This window comes from Heterodontus francisci, chromosome 44 (genome assembly GCF_036365525.1).
Source record: "Heterodontus francisci isolate sHetFra1 chromosome 44, sHetFra1.hap1, whole genome shotgun sequence".
Taxonomy (NCBI): Eukaryota; Metazoa; Chordata; class Chondrichthyes; order Heterodontiformes; family Heterodontidae; genus Heterodontus; species Heterodontus francisci.
In genome coordinates, this window is record NC_090414.1 from 4,397,988 (window position 1) to 4,425,535 (window position 27,548).

The following is a 27,548-nucleotide window of genomic DNA, read 5'->3' on the forward strand; positions in this document are numbered from 1 at the left end:
GAGTGTCAGAGAGTGATATAGAGTGATAGAGAGTGTCAGAGAGTGTCAGAGAGTGTCAGAGAGTGTCTGAGAGTGTCAGAGAGTGATAGAGAGTGATAGAGAGTGTCAGAGAGTGTCTGAGAGTGTCAGAGAGTGATAGAGAGTGTCAGAGAGTGTCAGAGAGTGTCAGAGAGTGATAGAGAGTGATAGAGACTTTCAGAGAGTGTCAGAGAGTGTCAGAGAGGGATACAGAGTGATAGAGAGTGTCAGAGAGTGTCAGAGAGTGTCAGTGAGTTGTCAGACATTGTCTGAGAGTGTCAGAGAGTGTCAGAGAGTGTCAGAGAGTTATAGAGACTGTCAGAGAGTGTCAGAGAGTGTCAGAGAGTGATAGAGAGTGTCAGAGAGTGTCAGAGAGTGTCAGAGAGTGTCAGAGAGTGATACAGAGCGATAGAGAGTTTCAGAGAGTGTCAGAGAGTGTCTGAGAGTGTCAGAGAGTGATAGAGAGTGATAGAGAGTGTCAGAGAGTGTCAGAGAGTGTCAGAGAGTGTCAGACAGTGTCTGAGAGTGTCAGAGAGTGATAGAGAGTGTCAGAGAGTGTCAGAGAGTGTCAGAGAGTGATAGAGAGTGATAGAGAGATAGGGAGTGTCAGAGAGTGTCAGAGAGTGTCTGAGAGTGTCAGAGAGTGATAGAGAGTGTCAGAGAGTATCTGAGAGTGTCAGAGAGTGTCAGAGAGTGATAGAGAGTGATAGAGAGTGTCAGAGAGTGTCAGAGAGTGTCAGAGAGTGTAGAGAGTGTCAGAGAGTGGCAGAGAGTGATAGAGAGTGATAGAGAGATTCAGAGAGTGTCAGAGAATGTCAGAGAGTGTCAAAGAGTGATAGAGAGTGTCAGAGAGTGTCAGAGAGTGATAGAGAGTTTCAGAGAGTGTCAGAGAGTGTCTGAGAGTGTCAGAGAGTGATAGAGAGTGATAGAGAGTGTCAGAGAGTGTCAGAGCGTGTCTGAGAGTGTCAGAGAGTGATATAGAGTGATAGAGAGTGTCAGAGAGTGTCAGAGAGTGTCAGACAGTGTCTGAGAGTGTCAGAGAGTGATAGAGAGTGATAGAGAGTGTCAGAGAGTGATAGAGAGTGTCAGAGAGTGTCAGAGAGTGTCAGAGAGTGATATAGAGCGATAGAGAGTTTCAGAGATTGTCAGAGATTGTCTGAGAGTGTCAGAGAGTGATAGAGGGTGATAGAGAGTGTCAGAGAGTGTCAGAGAGTGTCAGACAGTGTCTGAGAGTGTCAGAGTGTGATAGAGAGTGTCAGAGAGTGTCAGAGAGTGATAGAGAGTGATAGAGACTTTCAGAGAGTGTCAGAGAGTGTCAGAGAGTGATACAGAGTGATAGAGAGTGTCAGAGAGTGTCAGAGAGTGTCAGACAGTGTCTGAGAGTGTCAGAGAGTGTCAGAGAGTGTCAGAGAGTGTCAGAGAGTGATAGAGAGTGTCAGAGAGTGTCAGAGAGTGATAGAGAATGTCAGAGAGTGTCAGAGAGTGATATAGAGTGTCAGAGAGTGATATAGAGTGATAGAGAGTGTCAGAGAGTGTCAGAGAGTGTCAGAGAGTGTCAGAGAGTGATAGAGAGTGATAGAGAGTGTCAGAGAGTGTCAGAGAGTGTCAGAGAGTGTCAGAGAGTGATAGAGAGTGATAGAGAGTTTCAGAGAATTTCAGAGAGTGTCTGAGAGTGTCAGAGAGTGATAGAGAGTGATAGAGAGTGTCAGAGAGTGTCAGAGAGTGTCTGAGAGTGTCAGAGAGTGTCAGAGAGTGATAGAGACTGTCAGAGAGTGATAGAGAGTGTCAGAGAGTGATATAGAACGACAGAGAGTTTCAGAGAGTGTCAGAGAGTGTCTGAGAGTGTCAGAGAGTGTCAGAGAGTGATATAGAGTGATAGAGAGTGTCAGAGAGTGTCAGAGAGTGTCAGAGAGTGTCTGAGAGTGTCAGAGAGTGATAGAGAGTGTCAGAGAGTGATAGAGAGTGTCAGAGAGTGTCAGAGAGTGTCAGAGAGTGATATAGAGCGATAGAGAGTTTCAGAGAGTGTCAGAGAGTGTCTGAGAGTGTCAGAGAGTGATAGAGAGTGATAGAGAGTGTCAGAGAGTGTCAGACAGTGTCTGAGAGTGTCAGAGAGTTTCAGAGAGTGTCAGAGATTGTCTGAGAGTGTCAGAGAGTGATAGAGAGTGATAGAGAGTGTCAGAGAGTGTCAGAGAGTGTCTGAGAGTGTCAGAGAGTGATAGAGAGTGATAGAGAGTGTCAGAGAGTGTCAGAGAGTGATAGAGAGTGATAGAGATTGTCAGAGAGTGTCAGAGAGTGTCAGAGAGTGTCTGACAGTGATAGAGAGTGATAGAGAGTTTCAGAGAGTGTCAGAGAGTGATAGCGAGTGTCAGAGAGTGATAGAGTTTCAGAGAGTGTCAGAGAGTGTCTGAGAGTGTCAGAGAGTGTCAGAGAGTGATATGGAGTGATAGAGAGTATCAGACAGTGTCAGAGAGTGTCAGAGAGTGTCTGAGAGTGTCAGAGAGTGATAGAGAGTGTCAGAGAGTGATAGAGAGTGTCAGAGAGTGTCAGAGAGTGTCAGAGAGTGATATAGAGCGATAGAGAGTTTCAGAGAGTGTCAGAGAGTGTCTGAGAGTGTCAGAGAGTGATAGAGAGTGTCAGAGAGTGTCAGACAGTGTCTGAGAGTGTCAGAGAGTTTCAGAGAGTGTCAGAGATTGTCTGAGAGTGTCAGAGAGTGATAGAGAGTGATAGAGAGTGTCAGAGAGTGTCAGAGAGTGTCTGAGAGTGTCAGAGAGTGATAGAGAGTGATAGAGAGTGTCAGAGAGTGTCAGAGAGTGATAGAGAGTGATAGAGATTGTCAGAGAGTGTCAGAGAGTGTCTGACAGTGATAGAGAGTGATAGAGAGTTTCAGAGAGTGTCAGAGAGTGATAGCGAGTGTCAGAGAGTGATAGAGAGTGATAGAGAGTGTCAGAGAGTGTCAGAGAGTGTCTGAGAGTGTCAGAGAGTGATATAGAGTGATAGAGAGTGTCAGAGAGTGTCAGAGAGTGTCAGAGAGTGTCAGAGAGTGATATAGAGCGATAGAGAGTTTCAGAGAGTGTCATAAAGTGTCTGAGAGTGTCAGAGAGTGATAGAGAGTGTCAGAGAGTGTCAGAGAGTGTCAGAGAGTGATAGAGAGTGATAGAGACTTTCAGAGAGTGTCAGAGAGTGTCAGAGAGGGATACAGAGTGATAGAGAGTGTCAGAGAGTGGCAGAGAGTGTCAGTGAGTTGTCAGACATTGTCTGAGAGTGTCAGAGAGTGTCAGAGAGAGTCAGAGAGTTATAGAGACTGTCAGAGAGTGTCAGAGAGTGTCAGAGAGTGATAGAGAGTGTCAGAGAGTGTCAGAGAGTGTCAGAGAGTGTCAGAGAGTGTCAGAGAGTGATACAGAGCGATAGAGAGTTTCAGAGAGTGTCAGAGAGTGTCTGAGAGTGTCAGAGAGTGATAGAGAGTGATAGAGAGTGTCAGAGAGTGTCAGAGAGTGTCAGAGAGTGTCAGACAGTGTCTGAGAGTGTCAGAGAGTGATAGAGAGTGTCAGAGAGTGTCAGAGAGTGTCAGAGAGTGATAGAGAGTGATAGAGAGATAGGGAGTGTCAGAGAGTGTCTGAGAGTGTCAGAGAGTGATAGAGAGTGTCAGAGAGTGTCTGAGAGTGTCAGAGAGTGTCAGAGAGTGATAGAGAGTGATAGAGAGTGTCAGAGAGTGTCAGAGAGTGTCAGAGAGTGTAGAGAGTGTCAGAGAGTGGCAGAGAGTGATAGAGAGTGATAGAGAGATTCAGAGAGTGTCAGAGAATGTCAGAGAGTGTCAAAGAGTGATAGAGAGTGTCAGAGAGTGTCAGAGAGTGATAGAGAGTTTCAGAGAGTGTCAGAGAGTGTCTGAGAGTGTCAGAGAGTGATAGAGAGTGATAGAGAGTGTCAGAGAGTGTCTGAGAGTGTCAGAGAGTGATATAGAGTGATAGAGAGTGTCAGAGAGTGTCAGAGAGTGTCAGAGAGTGTCTGAGAGTGTCAGAGAGTGATAGAGAGTGATAGAGAGTGTCAGAGAGTGATAGAGAGTGTCAGAGAGTGTCAGAGAGTGTCAGAGAGTGATATAGAGCGATAGAGAGTTTCAGAGAGTGTCAGAGATTGTCTGAGAGTGTCAGAGAGTGATAGAGGGTGATAGAGAGTGTCAGAGAGTGTCAGAGAGTGTCAGACAGTGTCTGAGAGTGTCAGAGAGTGATAGAGAGTGTCAGAGAGTGTCAGAGAGTGTCAGAGAGTGATAGAGAGTGATAGAGACTTTCAGAGAGTGTCAGAGAGTGTCAGAGAGTGATACAGAGTGATAGAGAGTGTCAGAGAGTGTCAGAGAGGGTCAGACAGTGTCTGAGAGTGTCAGAGAGTGTCAGAGAGTGTCAGAGAGTGTCAGAGAGTGATAGAGAGTGTCAGAGAGTGTCAGAGAGTGATAGAGAATGTCAGAGAGTGTCAGAGAGTGTCAGAGAGTGTCATAGAGTGATATAGAGCGATAGAGAGTTTCAGAGAGTGTCAAAGAGTGTCTGAGAGTGTCAGAGAGTGATAGAGAGTGATAGAGAGTGTCAGAGAGTGTCAGAGAGTGTCAGAGAGTGATAGAGAGTGTCAGAGAGTGATAGAGAGTGTCAGAGAGTGTCAGAGAGTGTCAGAGAGTGATAGAGAGTGTCAGAGAGTGATAGAGAGTGTCAGAGAGTGTCAGAGAGTGTCAGAGAGTGATACAGAGCGATAGAGAGTTTCAGAGAGTGTCAGAGAGTGTCTGAGAGTGTCAGAGAGTGATAGAGAGTGATAGAGAGTGTCAGAGAGTGTCAGAGAGTGTCAGAGAGTGTCAGACAGTGTCTGAGAGTGTCAGAGAGTGATAGAGAGTGTCAGAGAGTGTCAGAGAGTGTCAGAGAGTGATAGAGAGTGATAGAGAGATAGGGAGTGTCAGAGAGTGTCAGAGAGTGTCTGAGAGTGTCAGAGAGTGATAGAGAGTGTCAGAGAGTGTCAGAGAGTGTCAGAGAGTGATAGAGAGTGTCAGAGAGTGATAGAGAGTGATAGAGAGTGTCAGAGAGTGTCATGGAGTGTCAGAGAGTGGCAGAGAGTGTCAGAGAGTGGCAGAGAGTGATAGAGAGTGATAGAGAGTTTCAGAGAGTGTCAGAGAATGTCAGAGAGTGATAGAGAGTGTCAAAGAGTGATAGAGAGTGTCAGAGAGTGTCAGAGAGTTTCAGAGAGTGCCAGAGAGTGTCAGAGAGTGTCAGAGAGTGATAGAGAGTGATGGAGAGTGTCAGAGAGTGTCAGAGAGTGGCAGAGAGTGATAGAGAGTGATAGAGAGTTTCAGAGAGTGTCAGAGAATGTCAGAGAGTGATAGAGAGTGTCAAAGAGTGATAGAGAGACTCAGTGAGTGCCAGAGAGTGTCAGAGAGTGATAGAGAGTGATAGAGAGTTTCAGAGAGTGTCAGAGAGTGTCTGAGAGTGTCAGAGAGTGAGAGAGGGTGATAGAGAGTGTCAGAGAGTGTCAAAGAGTGATAGTGAGTGTCTGAGCGTGATAGAGAGTGTCAGAGAGTGATAGAGAGTGATAGAGAGTTTCAGAGAGTGTCAGAGAGTGTCTGAGAGTGTCAGAGAGTGATAGAGAGTGTCTGAGAGTGTCAGAGAGTGTCAAGAGTGTCAGAGATGATAGTGAGTGCCTGAGAGTGTCAGAGAGTGATTGAGAGTGTCAGAGAGTGTCAGAGAGTGTCAGAGAGTATCAGAGAGTGATAGAGATTGTCTGAGAGTGTCAGAGAGTGTCAAGAGTGTCAGAGAGTGTCAGAGAGTGATAGAGAGTGTCAGAGAGTGTCAGAGAGTGTCAGAGAGTGATAGAGAGTGTCTGAGAGTGTCAGAGAGTGTCAAGAGTGTCAGAGAGTGTCAGAGAGTGATAGTGTCTGAGAGTGTCAGAGATTCATAGAGAGTGTCAGAGCGTGGCAGAGAGTGATAGAGAGTGATAGAGAGTTTCAGAGAGTGTCAGAGAAAGTCAGAGAGTGATAGAGAGTGTCAAAGAGTGATAGAGAGTGTCAGAGAGTGTCAGAAAGTGTCAGAGAGTGATAGAGAATTTCAGAGAGTGCCAGAGAGTGTCTGAGAGTGTCAGAGAGTGATAGAGAGTGATGGAGAGATTCAGCGAGTGTCAGAGAGTGTCAGAGAGTGATAGTGAGTGTCTGAGAGTGATAGAGAGTGTCAGAGAGTGTCAGAGAGTGATAGAGAGTGATAGAGATTTTCAGAGAGTGCCAGAGAGTGTCTGAGAGTGTCAGAGAGTGATAGAGAGTGTCTGAGAGTGATAGTGAGTGTATGAGTGTCAGAGAGTGATAGAGAGTGTCAGAGAGTGTCAGAGAATGTCAGAGAGTGATAGAGAGTGTCAAAGAGAGATAGAGAGTGTCAGAGAGTGTCAGAGAGTGTCAGAGAGTGATAGAGAGTGATAGAGAGTTTCAGAGAGTGTCAGAGAGTGTCTGAGAGTGTCAGAGAGTGATAGAGAGTGATAGAGAGTGATAGAGAGTGTCAGAGAGTGTCAGAGAGTGTCAGAGAATGTCTGAGAGTGTCAGAGAGTGATAGAGAGTGTCAGAGAGTGTCAGAGAGTGTCAGAGAGTGTCAGACAGTGTCTGAGAGTGTCAGAGAGTGATAGAGAGTGTCAGAGAGAGTCAGAGAGTGTCAGAGAGTGATAGAGAGTTTCAGAGAGTGTCAGAGAGTGTCTGAGAGTGTCAAAGAGTGATAGAGAGTGATAGAGAGTGTCAGAGAGTGTCAGAGAGTGTCAGAGAGTGTCAGACAGTGTCTGAGAGTGTCAGAGAGTGATAGAGAGTGTCAGAGAGTGTCAGAGAGTGTCTGAGAGTGTCAGAGAGTGATAGAGAGTGTCAGAGAGTGTCAGAGAGTGTCAGAGAGTGTCAGAGAGTGATAGAGAGTGATAGAGAGTTTCAGAGAGTGTCAGAGAGTGTCTGAGAGTGTCAGAGAGTGATAGAGAGAGATAGAGAGTGTCAGAGAGTGTCAGAGAGTGATAGAGAGTGTCAGAGAGTGATAGAGAGTGTCAGAGAGTGATAGAGAGTGTCAGAGAGAGTCAGAAAGTGGCAGAGAGTGATAGAGAGTGATAGAGAGTTTCAGAGAGTGTCAGAGAATGTCAGAGAGTGATAGAGAGTGTCAAAGAGTGATAGAGAGTGTCAGAGAGTGTCAGAGAGTGATAGAGAGTGATAGAGAGTTTCAGAGAGTGTCAGAGAGTGTCAGAGAGTGTCAGAGAGTGATAGTGAGTGTCTGAGTGTCAGAGAGTGATAGAGAGTGTCAGAGAGTGTCAGAGAATGTCAGAGAGTGATAGAGAGTGTCAAAGAGAGATAGAGAGTGTCAGAGAGTGTCAGAGAGTTTCAGAGAGTGATAGAGAGTGATAGAGAGTGACAGAGAGTGATAGAGAATGTCAGAGAGTGATAGAGAGTGTCAAAGAGTGATAGAGAGTGTCAGAGAGTGTCAGAGAGTGATAGTGAGTGTCTGAGAGTGATAGAGAGTGTCAGAGAGTGTCAGAGAATGTCAGAGAGTGATAGAGAGTGTCAAAGAGAGATAGAGAGTGTCAGAGAGTGTCAGAGAGTGTCAGAGAGTGATAGTGAGTGTCTGAGTGTGATAGAGAGTGTCTGAGAGTGTCAGAGAGAGTCAGAAAGTGGCAGAGAGTGATAGAGAGTGATAGAGAGTTTCAGAGAGTGTCAGAGAATGTCAGAGAGTGATAGAGAGTGTCAAAGAGTGATAGAGAGTGTCAGAGAGTGTCAGAGAGTGATAGAGAGTGATAGAGAGTTTCAGAGAGTGTCAGAGAGTGTCAGAGAGTGTCAGAGAGTGATAGTGAGTGTCTGAGTGTCAGAGAGTGATAGAGAGTGTCAGAGAGTGTCAGAGAATGTCAGAGAGTGATAGAGAGTGTCAAAGAGAGATAGAGAGTGTCAGAGAGTGTCAGAGAGTTTCAGAGAGTGATAGAGAGTGATAGAGAGTGACAGAGAGTGATAGAGAATGTCAGAGAGTGATAGAGAGTGTCAAAGAGTGATAGAGAGTGTCAGAGAGTGTCAGAGAGTGATAGTGAGTGTCTGAGAGTGATAGAGAGTGTCAGAGAGTGTCAGAGAATGTCAGAGAGTGATAGAGAGTGTCAAAGAGAGATAGAGAGTGTCAGAGAGTGTCAGAGAGTGTCAGAGAGTGATAGTGAGTGTCTGAGTGTGATAGAGAGTGTCTGAGAGTGTCAGAGAGTGTCAGAGAGTGATAGTGAGTGTCTGAGTGTCAGAGAGTGATAGAGAGTGTCAGAGAGTGTCAGAGAATGTCAGAGAGTGATAGAGAGTGTCAAAGAGAGATAGAGAGTGTCAGAGAGTGTCAGAGAGTGTCAGAGAGTGATAGAGAGTGATAGAGAGTGACAGAGAGTGATAGAGAGTGTCAGAGAGTGTCAGAGAGTGTCAGAGAGTGTCTGAGAGTGTCAGAGAGTGATAGAGAGTGTCAGAGAGTGTCAGAGAGTGTCAGACAGTGTCTGAGAGTGTCAGAGAGTGTCAGAGAGTGTCAGAGAGTGTCAGAGAGTGATAGAGAGTTTCAGAGAGTGTCAGAGAGTGTCTGAGAGTGTCAGAGAGTGATAGAGAGTGATAGAGAGTGTCAGAGAGTGTCAGAGAGTGATAGAGAGTGATAGAGAGTGTCAGAGAGTGATAGAGAGTGTCAGAGAGTGTCAGAGATTGTCAGAGAGTGATAGAGAGTGTCAGAGAGTGTCAGAGAGTGTCAGAGAGTGTCAGAGAGTGATAGAGAGTGATAGAGAGTTTCAGAGAGTGTCAGAGAGTGTCTGAGAGTGTCAGAGAGTGATAGAGAGAGATAGAGAGTGTCAGAGAGTGTCAGAGAGTGATAGTGAGTGTCAAAGAGTGATAGAGAGTGTCAGAGAGTGTCAGAAAGTGTCAGAGAGTGATAGAGAATTTCAGAGAGTGCCAGAGAGTGTCTGAGAGTGTCAGAGAGTGATAGAGAGTGATGGAGAGATTCAGCGAGTGTCAGAGAGTGTCAGAGAGTGATAGTGAGTGTCTGAGAGTGATAGAGAGTGTCAGAGAGTGTCAGAGAGTGATAGAGAGTGATAGAGATTTTCAGAGAGTGCCAGAGAGTGTCTGAGAGTGTCAGAGAGTGATAGAGAGTGTCTGAGAGTGTCAGAGAGTGTCAGAGAGTGTCAGAGAGTGATAGTGAGTGTATGAGTGTCAGAGAGTGATAGAGAGTGTCAGAGAGTGTCAGAGAATGTCAGAGAGTGATAGAGAGTGTCAAAGAGAGATAGAGAGTGTCAGAGAGTGTCAGAGAGTGTCAGAGAGTGATAGAGAGTGATAGAGAGTTTCAGAGAGTGTCAGAGAGTGTCTGAGAGTGTCAGAGAGTGATAGAGAGTGTTAGAGAGTGTCAGAGAGTGTCAGAGAGTGTCAGAGAGTGTCAGAGAGTGTCAGAGAGTGTCAGAGAGTGATAGAGAGTGTCAGAGAGTGTCAGAGAGTGTCAGAGAGTGTCAGACAGTGTCTGAGAGTGTCAGAGAGTGATAGAGAGTGTCAGAGAGTGTCAGAGAGTGTCAGAGAGTGATAGAGAGTTTCAGAGAGTGTCAGAGAGTGTCTGAGAGTGTCAAAGAGTGATAGAGAGTGATAGAGAGTGTCAGAGAGTGTCAGAGAGTGTCAGAGAGTGTCAGACAGTGTCTGAGAGTGTCAGAGAGTGATAGAGAGTGTCAGAGAGTGTCAGAGAGTGTCAGAGAGTGTCAGAGAGTGATAGAGAGTGTCAGAGAGTGTCAGAGAGTGTCAGAGAGTGATAGAGAGTGATAGAGAGTTTCAGAGAGTGTCAGAGAGTTTCTGAGAGTGTCAGAGAGTGATAGAGAGTGTCAGAGAGTGATAGAGAGTGTCAGAGAGAGTCAGAGAGTGGCAGAGAGTGATAGAGAGTGATAGAGAGTTTCAGAGAGTGTCAGAGAATGTCAGAGAGTGATAGAGAGTGTCAAAGAGTGATAGTGAGTGTCAGAGAGTGTCAGAGAGAGTCAGAGAGTGATAGAGAGTGATAGAGAGTTTCAGAGAGTGTCAGAGAGTGTCAGAGAGTGATAGTGAGTGTCTGAGTGTGATAGAGAGTGTCAGAGAGTGTCAGAGAGTGTCAGAGAGTGATAGTGAGTGTCTGAGAGTGATAGAGAGTGTCAGAGAGTGTCAAGAATGTCAGAGAGTGATAGAGAGTGTCAAACAGAGATAGAGAGTGTCAGAGAGTGTCAGAGAGTGTCAGAGAGTGATAGTGAGTGTCTGAGTGTGATAGAGAGTGTCTGAGAGTGTCAGAGAGTGTCAGAGAGTGTCAGAGAGTGATAGAGAGTGTCAAAGAGAGATAGAGAGTGTCAGAGAGTGTCAGAGAGTGTCAGAGAGTGATAGTGAGTGTCTGAGTGTGATAGAGAGTGTCTGAGAGTGTCAGAGAGTGTCAGAGAGTGTCAGAGAGTGATAGTGAGTGTCTGAGAGTGATAGAGAGTGTCAGAGAGTGTCAGAGAATGTCAGAGAGTGATAGAGAGTGTCAAAGAGAGATAGAGAGTGTCAGAGAGTGTCAGAGAGTGTCAGAGAGTGATAGTGAGTGTCTGAGTGTGATAGAGAGTGATAGAGAGTGTCAGAGAGTGTCAGAGAATGTCAGAGAGTGATAGAGTGTGTCAAAGAGAGATAGAGAGTGTCAGAGAGTGTCAGAGAGTGTCAGAGAGTGATAGTGAGTGTCTGAGTGTGATAGAGAGTGTCTGAGAGTGTCAGAGAGTGTCAGAGAGTGTCAGAGAGTGATAGTGAGTGTCTGAGTGTCAGAGAGTGACAGAGAGTGTCAGAGAGTGTCAGAGAATGTGAGAGAGTGATAGAGAGTGTCAAAGAGAGATAGAGAGTGTCAGAGAGTGTCAGAGAGTGTCAGAGAGTGATAGAGAGTGATAGAGAGTGACAGAGAGTGATAGAGAGTGTCAGAGAGTGTCAGAGAGTGTCAGAGAGTGTCAGAGAGTGTCAGAGAGTGATAGAGAGTGTCAGAGAGTGTCAGAGAGTGTCAGACAGTGTCTGAGAGTGTCAGAGAGTGTCAGAGAGTGTCAGAGAGTGATAGAGAGTTTCAGAGTGTCAGAGAGTGTCTGAGAGTGTCAGAGAGTGATAGAGAGTGATAGAGAGTGTCAGAGAGTGTCAGAGAGTGATAGAGAGTGATAGAGAGTGTCAGAGAGTGATAGAGAGTGTCAGAGAGTGTCAGAGATTGTCAGAGAGTGATAGAGAGTGTCAGAGAGTGTCAGAGAGTGTCAGAGAGTGTCAGAGAGTGATAGAGAGTGATAGAGAGTTTCAGAGAGTGTCAGAGAGTGTCTGAGAGTGTCAGAGAGTGATAGAGAGAGATAGAGAGTGTCAGAGAGTGATAGAGAGAGATAGAGAGTGTCAGAGAGTGTCAGAGAGTGATAGTGAGTGTCTGAGTGTCAGAGAGTGATAGAGAGTGTCAGAGAGTGTCAGAGAATGTCAGAGAGTGATAGAGAGTGTCAAAGAGAGATAGAGAGTGTCAGAGAGTGTCAGAGAGTGATAGAGAGTGATAGAGAGTGACAGAGAGTGATAGAGAATGTCAGAGAGTGATAGAGAGTGTCAAAGAGTGATAGAGAGTGTCAGAGAGTGTCAGAGAGTGTCAGAGAGTGATAGTGAGTGTCTGAGAGTGATAGAGAGTGTCAGAGAGTGTCAGAGAATGTCAGAGAGTGATAAAGAGTGTCAAAGAGAGATAGAGAGTGTCAGAGAGTGTCAGAGCGTGTCAGAGAGTGATAGTGAGTGTCTGAGTGTGATAGAGAGTGTCTGAGAGTGTCAGAGAGTGTCAGAGAGTGTCAGAGAGTGATAGTGAGTGTCTGAGTGTCAGAGAGTGATAGAGAGTGTCAGAGAGTGTCAGAGAATGTCAGAGAGTGATAGAGAGTGTCAAAGAGAGATAGAGAGTGTCAGAGAGTGTCAGAGAGTGTCAGAGAGTGTCAGACAGTGTCTGAGAGTGTCAGAGAGTGATAGAGAGTGTCAGAGAGTGTCAGAGAGTGTCAGAGAGTGATAGAGAGTTTCAGAGAGTGTCAGAGAGTGTCTGAGAGTGTCAAAGAGTGATAGAGAGTGATAGAGAGTGTCAGAGAGTGTCAGAGAGTGTCAGAGAGTGTCAGACAGTGTCTGAGAGTGTCAGAGAGTGATAGAGAGTGTCAGAGAGTGTCAGAGAGTGTCAGAGAGTGTCAGAGAGTGATAGAGAGTGTCAGAGAGTGTCAGAGAGTGTCAGAGAGTGATAGAGAGTGATAGAGAGTTTCAGAGAGTGTCAGAGAGTGTCTGAGAGTGTCAGAGAGTGATAGAGAGAGATAGAGAGTGTCAGAGAGTGTCAGAGAGTTTCTGAGAGTGTCAGAGAGTGATAGAGAGTGTCAGAGAGTGATAGAGAGTGTCAGAGAGAGTCAGAGAGTGGCAGAGAGTGATAGAGAGTGATAGAGAGTTTCAGAGAGTGTCAGAGAATGTCAGAGAGTGATAGAGAGTGTCAAAGAGTGATAGTGAGTGTCAGAGAGTGTCAGAGAGAGTCAGAGAGTGATAGAGAGTGATAGAGAGTTTCAGAGAGTGTCAGAGAGTGTCAGAGAGTGATAGTGAGTGTCTGAGTGTGATAGAGAGTGTCAGAGAGTGTCAGAGAGTGTCAGAGAGTGATAGTGAGTGTCTGAGAGTGATAGAGAGTGTCAGAGAGTGTCAAGAATGTCAGAGAGTGATAGAGAGTGTCAAAGAGAGATAGAGAGTGTCAGAGAGTGTCAGAGAGTGTCAGAGAGTGATAGTGAGTGTCTGAGTGTGATAGAGAGTGTCTGAGAGTGTCAGAGAGTGTCAGAGAGTGTCAGAGAGTGATAGAGAGTGTCAAAGAGAGATAGAGAGTGTCAGAGAGTGTCAGAGAGTGTCAGAGAGTGATAGTGAGTGTCTGAGTGTGATAGAGAGTGTCTGAGAGTGTCAGAGAGTGTCAGAGAGTGTCAGAGAGTGATAGTGAGTGTCTGAGAGTGATAGAGAGTGTCAGAGAGTGTCAGAGAATGTCAGAGAGTGATAGAGAGTGTCAAAGAGAGATAGAGAGTGTCAGAGAGTGTCAGAGAGTGTCAGAGAGTGATAGTGAGTGTCTGAGTGTGATAGAGAGTGATAGAGAGTGTCAGAGAGTGTCAGAGAATGTCAGAGAGTGATAGAGTGTGTCAAAGAGAGATAGAGAGTGTCAGAGAGTGTCAGAGAGTGTCAGAGAGTGATAGTGAGTGTCTGAGTGTGATAGAGAGTGTCTGAGAGTGTCAGAGAGTGTCAGAGAGTGTCAGAGAGTGATAGTGAGTGTCTGAGTGTCAGAGAGTGATAGAGAGTGTCAGAGAGTGTCAGAGAATGTGAGAGAGTGATAGAGAGTGTCAAAGAGAGATAGAGAGTGTCAGAGAGTGTCAGAGAGTGTCAGAGAGTGATAGAGAGTGATAGAGAGTGACAGAGAGTGATAGAGAGTGTCAGAGAGTGTCAGAGAGTGTCAGAGAGTGTCTGAGAGTGTCAGAGAGTGATAGAGAGTGTCAGAGAGTGTCAGAGAGTGTCAGACAGTGTCTGAGAGTGTCAGAGAGTGTCAGAGAGTGTCAGAGAGTGATAGAGAGTTTCAGAGTGTCAGAGAGTGTCTGAGAGTGTCAGAGAGTGATAGAGAGTGATAGAGAGTGTCAGAGAGTGTCAGAGAGTGATAGAGAGTGATAGAGAGTGTCAGAGAGTGATAGAGAGTGTCAGAGAGTGTCAGAGATTGTCAGAGAGTGATAGAGAGTGTCAGAGAGTGTCAGAGAGTGTCAGAGAGTGTCAGAGAGTGATAGAGAGTGATAGAGAGTTTCAGAGAGTGTCAGAGAGTGTCTGAGAGTGTCAGAGAGTGATAGAGAGAGATAGAGAGTGTCAGAGAGTGTCAGAGAGTGATAGTGAGTGTCTGAGTGTCAGAGAGTGATAGAGAGTGTCAGAGAGTGTCAGAGAATGTCAGAGAGTGATAGAGAGTGTCAAAGAGAGATAGAGAGTGTCAGAGAGTGTCAGAGAGTGATAGAGAGTGATAGAGAGTGACAGAGAGTGATAGAGAATGTCAGAGAGTGATAGAGAGTGTCAAAGAGTGATAGAGAGTGTCAGAGAGTGTCAGAGAGTGTCAGAGAGTGATAGTGAGTGTCTGAGAGTGATAGAGAGTGTCAGAGAGTGTCAGAGAATGTCAGAGAGTGATAAAGAGTGTCAAAGAGAGATAGAGAGTGTCAGAGAGTGTCAGAGCGTGTCAGAGAGTGATAGTGAGTGTCTGAGTGTGATAGAGAGTGTCTGAGAGTGTCAGAGAGTGTCAGAGAGTGTCAGAGAGTGATAGTGAGTGTCTGAGTGTCAGAGAGTGATAGAGAGTGTCAGAGAGTGTCAGAGAATGTCAGAGAGTGATAGAGAGTGTCAAAGAGAGATAGAGAGTGTCAGAGAGTGTCAGAGAGTGTCAGAGAGTGATAGAGAGTGACAGAGAGTGATAGAGAGTGTCAGAGAGTGTCAGAGAGTGTCAGAGAGTGTCTGAGAGTGTCAGAGAGTGATAGAGAGTGTCAGAGAGTGTCAGAGAGTGTCAGACAGTGTCTGAGAGTGTCAGAGAGTGTCAGAGAGTGTCAGAGAGTGATAGAGAGTTTCAGAGAGTGTCAGAGAGTGTCTGAGAGTGTCAGAGAGTGATAGAGAGTGTCAGAGAGTGTCAGAGAGTGTCAGAGAGTGATAGAGAGTGTCAGAGAGTGTCAGAGAGTGTCAGCGAGTGTCACAGAGTGATAGAGAGTGATAGAGAGTTTCAGAGAGTGTCAGAGAGTGTCTGAGAGTGTCAGAGAGTGATAGAGAGAGATAGAGAGTGACAGAGAGTGATAGAGAATGTCAGAGAGTGATAGAGAGTGTCAAAGAGTGATAGAGAGTGTCAGAGAGTGTCAGAGAGTGTCAGAGAGTGATAGTGAGTGTCTGAGAGTGATAGAGAGTGTCAGAGAGTGTCAGAGAATGTCAGAGAGTGATAGAGAGTGTCAAAGAGAGATAGAGAGTGTCAGAGAGTGTCAGAGCGTGTCAGAGAGTGATAGTGAGTGTCTGAGTGTGATAGAGAGTGTCTGAGAGTGTCAGAGAGTGTCAGAGAGTTTCAGAGAGTGATAGTGAGTCTCTGAGTGTCAGAGAGTGATAGAGAGTGTCAGAGAGTGTCAGAGAATGTCAGAGAGTGATAGAGAGTGTCAAAGAGAGATAGAGAGTGTCAGAGAGTGATAGAGAGTGTCAGAGAGTGTCAGAGATTGTCAGAGAGTGATAGAGAGTGTCAGAGAGTGTCAGAGAGTGTCAGAGAGTGTCAGAGAGTGATAGAGAGTGATAGAGAGTTTCAGAGAGTGTCAGAGAGTGTCTGAGAGTGTCAGAGAGTGATAGAGAGAGATAGAGAGTGTCAGAGAGTGTCAGAGAGTGATAGTGAGTGTCAAAGAGTGATAGAGAGTGTCAGAGAGTGTCAGAAAGTGTCAGAGAGTGATAGAGAATTTCAGAGAGTGCCAGAGAGTGTCTGAGAGTGTCAGAGAGTGATAGAGAGTGATGGAGAGATTCAGCGAGTGTCAGAGAGTGTCAGAGAGTGATAGTGAGTGTCTGAGAGTGATAGAGAGTGTCAGAGAGTGTCAGAGAGTGTCAGAGAGTGATAGAGAGTGATAGAGATTTTCAGAGAGTGCCAGAGAGTGTCTGAGAGTGTCAGAGAGTGATAGAGAGTGTCTGAGAGTGTCAGAGAGTGTCAGAGAGTGTCAGAGAGTGATAGTGAGTGTATGAGTGTCAGAGAGTGATAGAGAGTGTCAGAGAGTGTCAGAGAATGTCAGAGAGTGATAGAGAGTGTCAAAGAGAGATAGAGAGTGTCAGAGAGTGTCAGAGAGTGTCAGAGAGTGATAGAGAGTGATAGAGAGTTTCAGAGAGTGTCAGAGAGTGTCTGAGAGTGTCAGAGAGTGATAGAGAGTGATAGAGAGTGATAGAGAGTGTCAGAGAGTGTCAGAGAGTGTCAGAGAGTGTCTGAGAGTGTCAGAGAGTGATAGAGAGTGTCAGAGAGTGTCAGAGAGTGTCAGACAGTGTCTGAGAGTGTCAGAGAGTGATAGAGAATGTCAGAGAGCGTCAGAGAGTGTCAGAGAGTGATAGAGAGTTTCAGAGAGTGTCAGAGAGTGTCTGAGAGTGTCAAAGAGTGATAGAGAGTGATAGAGAGTGTCAGAGAGTGTCAGAGAGTGTCAGAGAGTGTCAGACAGTGTCTGAGAGTGTCAGAGAGTGTCAGAGAGTGTCAGAGAGTGTCAGAGAGTGTCAGAGAGTGAAAGAGAGTGTCAGAGAGTGTCAGAGAGTGTCAGAGAGTGTCAGAGAGTGATAGAGAGTGATAGAGAGTTTCAGAGAGTGTCAGAGAGTGTCTGAGAGTGTCAGAGAGTGATAGAGAGAGATAGAGAGTGTCAGAGAGTGTCAGAGAGTTTCTGAGAGTGTCAGAGAGTTTCTGAGAGTGTCAGAGAGTGATAGAGAGTGTCAGAGAGAGTCAGAGAGTGGCAGAGAGTGATAGAGAGTGATAGAGAGTTTCAGAGAGTGTCAGAGAATGTCAGAGAGTGATAGAGAGTGTCAAAGAGTGATAGAGAGTGTCAGAGAGTGTCAGAGAGTGTCAGAGAGTGATAGAGAGTGATAGAGAGTTTCAGAGAGTGTCAGAGAGTGTCAGAGAGTGTCAGAGAGTGATAGTGAGTGTCTGAGTGTCAGAGAGTGATAGAGAGTGTCAGAGAGTGTCAGAGAATGTCAGAGAGTGATAGAGAGTGTCAAAGAGAGATAGAGAGTGTCAGAGAGTGTCAGAGAGTTTCAGAGAGTGATAGAGAGTGATAGAGAGTGACAGAGAGTGATAGAGAATGTCAGAGAGTGATAGAGAGTGTCAAAGAGTGATAGAGAGTGTCAGAGAGTGTCAGAGAGTGTCAGAGAGTGATAGTGAGTGTCTGAGAGTGATAGAGAGTGTCAGAGAGTGTCAGAGAATGTCAGAGAGTGATAGAGAGTGTCAAAGAGAAATAGAGAGTGTCAGAGAGTGTCAGAGAGTGATAGTGAGTGTCTGAGTGTGATAGAGAGTGTCTGAGAGTGTCAGAGAGTGTCAGAGAGTGTCAGAGAGTGATAGTGAGTGTCTGAGTGTCAGAGAGTGATAGAGAGTGTCAGAGAGTGTCAGAGAATGTCAGAGAGTGATAGAGAGTGTCAAAGAGTGATAGAGAGTGTCAGAGAGTGTCAGAGAGAGTCAGAGAGTGATAGAGAGTGATAGAGAGTTTCAGAGCGTGTCAGAGAGTGTCAGAGAGTGATAGTGAGTGTCTGAGTGTCAGAGAGTGATAGAGAGTGTCAGAGAGTGTCAGAGAATGTCAGAGAGTGATAGAGAGTGTCAAAGAGAGATAGAGAGTGTCAGAGAGTGTCAGAGAGTTTCAGAGAGTGATAGAGAGTGATAGAGAGTGACAGAGAGTGATAGAGAATGTCAGAGAGTGATAGAGAGTGTCAAAGAGTGATAGAGAGTGTCAGAGAGTGTCAGAGAGTGTCAGAGAGTGATAGTGAGTGTCTGAGAGTGATAGAGAGTGTCAGAGAGTGTCAGAGAATGTCAGAGAGTGATAGAGAGTGTCAAAGAGAGATAGAGAGTGTCAGAGAGTGTCAGAGAGTGTCAGAGAGTGATAGTGAGTGTCTGAGTGTGATAGAGAGTGTCTGAGAGTGTCAGAGAGTGTCAGAGAGTGTCAGAGAGTGATGGTGAGTGTCTGAGTGTCAGAGAGTGATAGAGAGTGTCAGAGAATGTCAGAGAGTGATAGAGAGTGTCAAAGAGAGATAGAGAGTGTCAGAGAGTGTCAGAGAGTGTCAGAGAGTGATAGAGAGTGATAGAGAGTGACAGAGAGTGATAGAGAGTGTCAGAGAGTGTCAGAGAGTGTCAGAGAGTGTCTGAGAGTGTCAGAGAGTGATAGAGAGTGTCAGAGAGTGTCAGAGAGTGTCAGACAGTGTCTGAGAGTGTCAGAGAGTGTCAGAGAGTGTCAGAGAGTGATAGAGAGTTTCAGAGAGTGTCAGAGAGTGTCTGAGAGTGTCAGAGAGTGATAGAGAGTGATAGAGAGTGTCAGAGAGTGTCAGAGAGTGATAGAGAGTGATAGAGAGTGTCAGAGAGTGATAGAGAGTGTCAGAGAGTGTCAGAGATTGTCAGAGAGTGATAGAGAGTGTCAGAGAGTGTCAGAGAGTGTCAGAGAGTGTCAGAGAGTGATAGAGAGTGATAGAGAGTTTCAGAGAGTGTCAGAGAGTGTCTGAGAGTGTCAGAGAGTGATAGAGAGAGATAGAGAGTGTCAGAGAGTGTCAGAGAGTGATAGTGAGTGTCTGAGTGTCAGAGAGTGATAGAGAGTGTCAGAGAGTGTCAGAGAATGTCAGAGAGTGATAGAGAGTGTCAAAGAGTGATAGAGAGTGATAGAGAGTGACAGAGAGTGATAGAGAATGTCAGAGAGTGATAGAGAGTGTCAAAGAGTGATAGAGAGTGTCAGAGAGTGTCAGAGAGTGTCAGAGAGTGATAGTGAGTGTCTGAGAGTGATAGAGAGTGTCAGAGAGTGTCAGAGAATGTCAGAGAGTGATAAAGAGTGTCAAAGAGAGATAGAGAGTGTCAGAGAGTGTCAGAGCGTGTCAGAGAGTGATAGTGAGTGTCTGAGTGTGATAGAGAGTGTCTGAGAGTGTCAGAGAGTGTCAGAGAGTGTCAGAGAGTGATAGTGAGTGTCTGAGTGTCAGAGAGTGATAGAGAGTGTCAGAGAGTGTCAGAGAATGTCAGAGAGTGATAGAGAGTGTCAAAGAGAGATAGAGAGTGTCAGAGAGTGTCAGAGAGTGTCAGAGAGTGATAGAGAGTGACAGAGAGTGACAGAGAGTGATAGAGAGTGTCAGAGAGTGTCAGAGAGTGTCAGAGAGTGTCTGAGAGTGTCAGAGAGTGATAGAGAGAGTCAGAGAGTGTCAGAGAGTGTCAGACAGTGTCTGAGAGTGTCAGAGAGTGTCAGAGAGTGTCAGAGAGTGTCAGAGAGTGATAGAGAGTTTCAGAGAGTGTCAGAGAGTGTCTGAGAGTGTCAGAGAGTGATAGAGAGTGTCAGAGAGTGTCAGAGAGTGATAGAGAGTGTCAGAGAGTGTCAGAGAGTGTCACAGAGTGATAGAGAGTGATAGAGAGTTTCAGAGAGTGTCAGAGAGTGTCTGAGAGTGTCAGAGAGTGATAGAGAGAGATAGAGAGTGACAGAGAGTGATAGAGAATGTCAGAGAGTGATAGAGAGTGTCAAAGAGTGATAGAGAGTGTCAGAGAGTGTCAGAGAGTGTCAGAGAGTGATAGTGAGTGTCTGAGAGTGATAGAGAGTGTCAGAGAGTGTCAGAGAATGTCAGAGAGTGATAGAGAGTGTCAAAGAGAGATAGAGAGTGTCAGAGAGTGTCAGAGAGTGATAGAGAGAGTCAGAGAGTGTCTGAGTGTGATAGAGAGTGTCTGAGAGTGTCAGAGAGTGTCAGAGAGTGTCAGAGAGTGTCAGAGAGTGATAGAGAGTTTCAGAGAGTGTCAGAGAGTGTCTGAGAGTGTCAGAGAGTGATAGAGAGTGTCAGAGAGTGTCAGAGAGTGATAGAGAGTGTCAGAGAGTGTCAGAGAGTGTCACAGAGTGATAGAGAGTGATAGAGAGTTTCAGAGAGTGTCAGAGAGTGTCTGAGAGTGTCAGAGAGTGATAGAGAGAGATAGAGAGTGACAGAGAGTGATAGAGAATGTCAGAGAGTGATAGAGAGTGTCAAAGAGTGATAGAGAGTGTCAGAGAGTGTCAGAGAGTGTCAGAGAGTGATAGTGAGTGTCTGAGAGTGATAGAGAGTGTCAGAGAGTGTCAGAGAATGTCAGAGAGTGATAGAGAGTGTCAAAGAGAGATAGAGAGTGTCAGAGAGTGTCAGAGCGTGTCAGAGAGTGATAGTGAGTGTCTGAGTGTGATAGAGAGTGTCTGAGAGTGTCAGAGAGTGTCAGAGAGTGTCAGAGAGTGATAGTGAGTGTCTGAGTGTCAGAGAGTGATAGAGAGTGTCAGAGAGTGTCAGAGAATGTCAGAGAGTGATAGAGAGTGTCAAAGAGAGATAGAGAGTGTCAGAGAGTGATAGAGAGTGTCAGAGAGTGTCAGAGATTGTCAGAGAGTGATAGAGAGTGTCAGAGAGTGTCAGAGAGTGTCAGAGAGTGATAGAGAGTGATAGAGAGTTTCAGAGAGTGTCAGAGAGTGTCTGAGAGTGTCAGAGAGTGATAGAGAGAGATAGAGAGTGTCAGAGAGAGTCAGAGAGTGATAGTGAGTGTCAAAGAGTGATAGAGAGTGTCAGAGAGTGTCAGAAAGTGTCAGAGAGTGATAGAGAATTTCAGAGAGTGCCAGAGAGTGTCTGAGAGTGTCAGAGAGTGATAGAGAGTGATGGAGAGATTCAGCGAGTGTCAGAGAGTGTCAGAGAGTGATAGTGAGTGTCTGAGAGTGATAGAGAGTGTCAGAGAGTGTCAGAGAGTGTCAGAGAGTGATAGAGAGTGATAGAGATTTTCAGAGAGTGCCAGAGAGTGTCTGAGAGTGTCAGAGAGTGATAGAGAGTGTCTGAGAGTGTCAGAGAGTGTCAGAGAGTGTCAGAGAGTGATAGTGAGTGTATGAGTGTCAGAGAGTGATAGAGAGTGTCAGAGAGTGTCAGAGAATGTCAGAGAGTGATAGAGAGTGTCAAAGAGAGATAGAGAGTGTCAGAGAGTGTCAGAGAGTGTCAGAGAGTGATAGAGAGTGATAGAGAGTTTCAGAGAGTGTCAGAGAGTGTCTGAGAGTGTCAGAGAGTGATAGAGAGTGATAGAGAGTGATAGAGAGTGTCAGAGAGTGTCAGAGAGTGTCAGAGAGTGTCTGAGAGTGTCAGAGAGTGATAGAGAGTGTCAGAGAGTGTCAGAGAGTGTCAGAGAGTGTCAGACAGTGTCTGAGAGTGTCAGAGAGTGATAGAGAGTGTCAGAGAGTGTCAGAGAGTGTCAGAGAGTGATAGAGAGTTTCAGAGAGTGTCAGAGAGTGTCTGAGAGTGTCAAAGAGTGATAGAGAGTGATAGAGAGTGTCAGAGAGTGTCAGAGAGTGTCAGACAGTGTCTGAGAGTGTCAGAGAGTGTCAGAGAGTGTCAGAGAGTGTCAGAGAGTGATAGAGAGTGTCAGAGAGTGTCAGAGAGTGTCAGAGAGTGTCAGAGAGTGATAGAGAGTGATAGAGAGTTTCAGAGAGTGTCAGTGAGTGTCTGAGAGTGTCAGAGAGTGATAGAGAGAGATAGAGAGTGTCAGAGTGTGTCAGAGAGTTTCTGAGAGTGTCAGAGAGTTTCTGAGAGTGTCAGAGAGTGTCAGAGAGTGTCAGAGAGAGTCAGAGAGTGGCAGAGAGTGATAGAGAGTGATAGAGAGTTTCAGAGAGTGTCAGAGAATGTCAGAGAGTGATAGAGAGTGTCAAAGAGTGATAGAGAGTTTCAGAGAGTGTCAGAGAGTGTCAGAGAGTGATAGAGAGTGATAGAGAGTTTCAGAGAGTGTCAGAGAGTGTCAGAGAGTGTCAGAGAGTGATAGTGAGTGTCTGAGTGTCAGAGAGTGATAGAGAGTGTCAGAGAGTGTCAGAGAATGTCAGAGAGTGTTAGAGAGTGTCAAAGAGAGATAGAGAGTGTCAGAGAGTGTCAGAGAGTTTCAGAGAGTGATAGAGAGTGATAGAGAGTGACAGAGAGTGATAGAGAATGTCAGAGAGTGATAGAGAGTGTCAAAGAGTGATAGAGAGTGTCAGAGAGTGTCAGAGAGTGTCAGAGAGTGATAGTGAGTGTCTGAGAGTGATAGAGAGTGTCAGAGAGTGTCAGAGAATGTCAGAGAGTGATAGAGAGTGTCAAAGAGAGATAGAGAGTGTCAGAGAGTGTCAGAGAGTGATAGTGAGTGTCTGAGTGTGATAGAGAGTGTCTGAGAGTGTCAGAGAGTGTCAGAGAGTGTCAGAGAGTGATAGTGAGTGTCTGAGTGTCAGAGAGTGATAGAGAGTGTCAGAGAGTGTCAGAGAATGTCAGAGAGTGATAGAGAGTGTCAAAGAGAGATAGAGAGTGTCAGAGAGTGTCAGAGAGTGTCAGAGAGTGATAGAGAGTGATAGAGAGTGACAGAGAGTGATAGAGAGTGTCAGAGAGTGTCAGAGAGTGTCAGAGAGTGTCTGAGAGTGTCAGAGAGTGATAGAGAGTGTCAGAGAGTGTCAGAGAGTGTCAGACAGTGTCTGAGAGTGTCAGAGAGTGTCAGAGAGTGTCAGAGAGTGTCAGAGAGTGATAGAGTTTCAGAGAGTGTCAGAGAGTGTCTGAGAGTGTCAGAGAGTGATAGAGAGTGATAGAGAGTGTCAGAGAGTGTCAGAGAGTGATAGAGAGTGATAGAGAGTGTCAGAGAGTGATAGAGAGTGTCAGAGAGTGTCAGAGATTGTCAGAGAGTGATAGAGAGTGTCAGAGAGTGTCAGAGAGTGTCAGAGAGTTTCAGAGAGTGATAGAGAGTGATAGAGAGTTTCAGAGAGTGTCAGAGAGTGTCTGAGAGTGTCAGAGAGTGATAGAGAGAGATAGAGAGTGTCAGAGAGTGTCAGAGAGTGATAGTGAGTGTCTGAGTGTCAGAGAGTGATAGAGAGTGTCAGAGAGTGTCAGAGAATGTCAGAGAGTGATAGAGAGTGTCAAAGAGAGATAGAGAGTGTCAGAGAGTGTCAGAGAGTGTCAGAGAGTGATAGAGAGTGATAGAGAGTGACAGAGAGTGATAGAGAATGTCAGAGAGTGATAGAGAGTGTCAAAGAGTGATAGAGAGTGTCAGAGAGTGTCAGAGAGTGTCAGAGAGTGATAGTGAGTGTCTGAGAGTGATAGAGAGTGTCAGAGAGTGTCAGAGAATGTCAGAGAGTGATAAAGAGTGTCAAAGAGAGATAGAGAGTGTCAGAGAGTGTCAGAGCGTGTCAGAGAGTGATAGTGAGTGTCTGAGTGTGATAGAGAGTGTCTGAGAGTGTCAGAGAGTGTCAGAGAGTGTCAGAGAGTGATAGTGAGTGTCTGAGTGTCAGAGAGTGATAGAGAGTGTCAGAGAGTGTCAGAGAATGTCAGAGAGTGATAGAGAGTGTCAAAGAGAGATAGAGAGTGTCAGAGAGTGTCAGAGAGTGTCAGAGAGTGATAGAGAGTGATAGAGAGTGACAGAGAGTGATAGAGAGTGTCAGAGAGTGTCAGAGAGTGTCAGAGAGTGTCTGAGAGTGTCAGAGAGTGATAGAGAGTGTCAGAGAGTGTCAGAGAGTGTCAGACAGTGTCTGAGAGTGTCAGAGAGTGTCAGAGAGTGTCAGAGAGTGATAGAGAGTTTCAGAGAGTGTCAGAGAGTGTCTGAGAGTGTCAGGGAGTGATAGAGAGTGATAGAGAGTGTCAGAGAGTGTCAGAGAGTGTCAGACAGTGTCTGAGAGTGTCAGAGAGTGATAAAGAGTGTCAGAGAGTGTCAGAGAGTGTCAGAGAGTGATAGAGAGTGTCAGAGAGTGTCAGAGAGTGTCAGAGAGTGTCAGAGAGTGATAGAGAGTGATAGAGAGTTTCAGAGAGTGTCAGAGAGTGTCTGAGAGTGTCAGAGAGTGATAGAGAGAGATAGAGAGTGACAGAGAGTGATAGAGAATGTCAGAGAGTGATAGAGAGTGTCAAAGAGTGATAGAGAGTGTCAGAGAGTGTCAGAGATTGTCAGAGAGTGATAGAGAGTGTCAGAGAGTGTCAGAGAGTGTCAGAGAGTTTCAGAGAGTGATAGAGAGTGATAGAGAGTTTCAGAGAGTGTCAGAGAGTGTCTGAGAGTGTCAGAGAGTGATAGAGAGAGATAGAGAGTGTCAGAGAGTGTCAGAGAGTGATAGTGAGTGTCTGAGTGTCAGAGAGTGATAGAGAGTGTCAGAGAGTGTCAGAGAATGTCAGAGAGTGATAGAGAGTGTCAAAGAGAGATAGAGAGTGTCAGAGAGTGTCAGAGAGTGTCAGAGAGTGATAGAGAGTGATAGAGAGTGACAGAGAGTGATAGAGAATGTCAGAGAGTGATAGAGAGTGTCAAAGAGTGATAGAGAGTGTCAGAGAGTGTCAGAGAGTGTCAGAGAGTGATAGTGAGTGTCTGAGAGTGATAGAGAGTGTCAGAGAGTGTCAGAGAATGTCAGAGAGTGATAAAGAGTGTCAAAGAGAGATAGAGAGTGTCAGAGAGTGTCAGAGCGTGTCAGAGAGTGATAGTGAGTGTCTGAGTGTGATAGAGAGTGTCTGAGAGTGTCAGAGAGTGTCAGAGAGTGATAGTGAGTGTCTGAGTGTCAGAGAGTGATAGAGAGTGTCAGAGAGTGTCAGAGAATGTCAGAGAGTGATAGAGAGTGTCAAAGAGAGATAGAGAGTGTCAGAGAGTGTCAGAGAGTGTCAGAGAGTGATAGAGAGTGATAGAGAGTGACAGAGAGTGATAGAGAGTGTCAGAGAGTGTCAGAGAGTGTCAGAGAGTGTCTGAGAGTGTCAGAGAGTGATAGAGAGTGTCAGAGAGTGTCAGAGAGTGTCAGACAGTCTCTGAGAGTGTCAGAGAGTGTCAGAGAGTGTCAGAGAGTGATAGAGAGTTTCAGAGAGTGTCAGAGAGTGTCTGAGAGTGTCAGGGAGTGATAGAGAGTGATAGAGAGTGTCAGAGAGTGTCAGAGAGTGTCAGACAGTGTCTGAGAGTGTCAGAGAGTGATAGAGAGTGTCAGAGAGTGTCAGAGAGTGTCAGAGAGTGATAGAGAGTGTCAGAGAGAATCAGAGAGTGTCAGAGAGTGTCAGAGAGTGATAGAGAGTGATAGAGAGTTTCAGAGAGTGTCAGAGAGTGTCTGAGAGTGTCAGAGAGTGATAGAGAGAGATAGAGAGTGACAGAGAGTGATAGAGAATGTCAGAGAGTGATAGAGAGTGTCAAAGAGTGATAGAGAGTGTCAGAGAGTGTCAGAGAGTGTCAGAGAGTGATAGTGAGTGTCTGAGAGTGATAGAGAGTGTCAGAGAGTGTCAGAGAATGTCAGAGAGTGATAGAGAGTGTCAAAGAGAGATAGAGAGTGTCAGAGAGTGTCAGAGCGTGTCAGAGAGTGATAGTGAGTGTCTGAGTGTGATAGAGAGTGTCTGAGAGTGTCAGAGAGTGTCAGAGAGTGTCAGAGAGTGATAGTGAGTCTCTGAGTGTCAGAGAGTGATAGAGAGTGTCAGAGAGTGTCAGAGAATGTCAGAGAGTGATAGAGAGTGTCAAAGAGAGATAGAGAGTGTCAGAGAGTGTCAGAGAGTGTCAGAGAGTGAAAGAGAGTGATAGAGAGTGACAGAGAGTGATAGAGAGTGTCAGAGAGTGTCAGAGAGTGTCAGAGAGTGTCAGAGAGTGATAGAGAGTGTCAGAGAGTGTCAGAGAGTGTCAGACAGTGTCTGAGAGTGTCAGAGAGTGTCAGAGAGTGTCAGAGAGTGTCAGAGAGTGATAGAGAGTTTCAGAGAGTGTCAGAGAATGTCAGAGAGTGATAGAGAGTGTCAAAGAGAGATAGAGAGTGTCAGAGAGTGTCAGAGAGTGTCAGAGAGTGATAGAGAGTGATAGAGAGTGACAGAGAGTGATAGAGAATGTCAGAGAGTGATAGAGAGTGTCAAAGAGTGATAGAGAGTGTCAGAGAGTGTCAGAGAGTGTCAGAGAGTGATAGTGAGTGTCTGAGAGTGATAGAGAGTGTCAGAGAGTGTCAGAGAATGTCAGAGAGTGATAGAGAGTGTCAAAGAGAGATCGAGAGTGTCAGAGAGTGTCAGAGCGTGTCAGAGAGTGATAGTGAGTGTCTGAGTGTGATAGAGAGTGTCTGAGAGTGTCAGAGAGTGTCAGAGAGTGTCAGAGAGTGATAGTGAGTGTCTGAGTGTCAGAGAGTGATAGAGAGTGTCAGAGAGTGTCAGAGAATGTCAGAGAGTGATAGAGAGAGTCAAAGAGAGATAGAGAGTGTCAGAGAGTGTCAGAGAGTGTCAGAGAGTGATAGAGATTGATAGAGAGTGACAGAGAGTGATAGAGAGTGTCAGAGAGTGTCAGAGAGTGTCAGAGAGTGTCTGAGAGTGTCAGAGAGTGATAGAGAGTGTCAGAGAGTGTCAGAGAGTGTCAGACAGTGTCTGAGAGTGTCAGAGAGTGTCAGAGAGTGTCAGAGAGTGATAGAGAGTTTCAGAGAGTGTCAGAGAGTGTCTGAGAGTGTCAGAGAGTGATAGAGAGTGATAGAGAGTGTCATAGAGTGTCAGAGAGTGTCAGAGAGTGATAGAGAGTGTCAGAGAGTGATAGAGAGTGTCAGAGAGTGTCAGAGAGTGTCAGAGAGTGATAGAGAGTGTCAGAGAGTGTCAGAGAGTGTCAGAGAGTGTCAGAGAGTGTCAGAGAGTGATAGAGAGTGATAGAGAGTTTCAGAGAGTGTCAGAGAGTGTCTGAGAGTGTCAGAGAGTGATAGAGAGAGATAGAGAGTGTCAGAGAGTTTCTGAGAGTGTCAGAGTGTGATAGAGAGTGTCAGAGAGTGATAGAGAGTGTCAGAGAGAGTCAGAGAGTGATAGAGAGTGATAGAGAGTTTCAGAGAGTGTCAGAGAGTGTCTGAGAGTGTCAGAGAGTGATAGAGAGAGATAGAGAGTGTCAGAGAGTGTCAGAGAGTTTCTGAGAGTGTCAGAGAGTGATAGAGAGTGTCAGAGAGTGATAGAGAGTGTCAGAGAGAGTCAGAGAGTGGCAGAGAGTGATAGAGAGTGATAGAGAGTTTCAGAGAGTGTCAGAGAATGTCAGAGAGTGATAGAGAGTGTCAAAGAGTGATAGAGAGTGTCAGAGAGTGTCAGAGAGTGTCAGAGAGTGATAGAGAGTGATAGAGAGTTTCAGAGAGTGTCAGAGAGTGTCAGAGAGTGTCAGAGAGTGATAGTGAGTGTCTGAGTGTCAGAGAGTGATAGAGAGTGTCAGAGAGTGTCAGAGAATGTCAGAGAGTGATAGAGAGTGTCAAAGAGAGATAGAGAGTGTCAGAGAGTGTCAGAGAGTGTCAGAGAGTGATAGAGAGTGATAGAGAGTGACAGAGAGTGATAGAGAATGTCAGAGAGTGATAGAGAGTGTCAAAGAGTGAGAGAGAGTGTCAGAGAGTGTCAGAGAGTGTCAGAGAGTGATAGTGAGTGTCTGAGAGTGATAGAGAGTGTCAGAGAGTGTCAGAGAATGTCAGAGAGTGATAGAGAGTGTCAAAGAGAGATAGAGAGTGTCAGAGAGTGTCAGAGAGTGTCAGAGAGTGATAGTGAGTGTCTGAGTGTGATAGAGAGTGTCTGAGAGTGTCAGAGAGTGTCAGAGAGTGTCAGAGAGTGATAGTGAGTGTCTGAGTGTCAGAGAGTGATAGAGAGTGTCAGAGAGTGTCAGAGAATGTCAGAGAGTGATGGAGAGTGTCAAAGAGAGATAGAGAGTGTCAGAGAGTGTCAGAGAGTGTCAGAGAGTGATAGAGAGTGATAGAGAGTGACAGAGAGTGATAGAGAGTGTCAGAGAGTGTCAGAGAGTGTCAGAGAGTGTCTGAGAGTGTCAGAGAGTGATAGAGAGTGTCAGAGAGTGTCAGAGAGTGTCAGAGAGTGTCAGAGAGTGATAGAGAGTTTCAGAGAGTGTCAGAGAGTGTCTGAGAGTGTCTGAGAGTGTCAGAGAGTGATAGAGAGT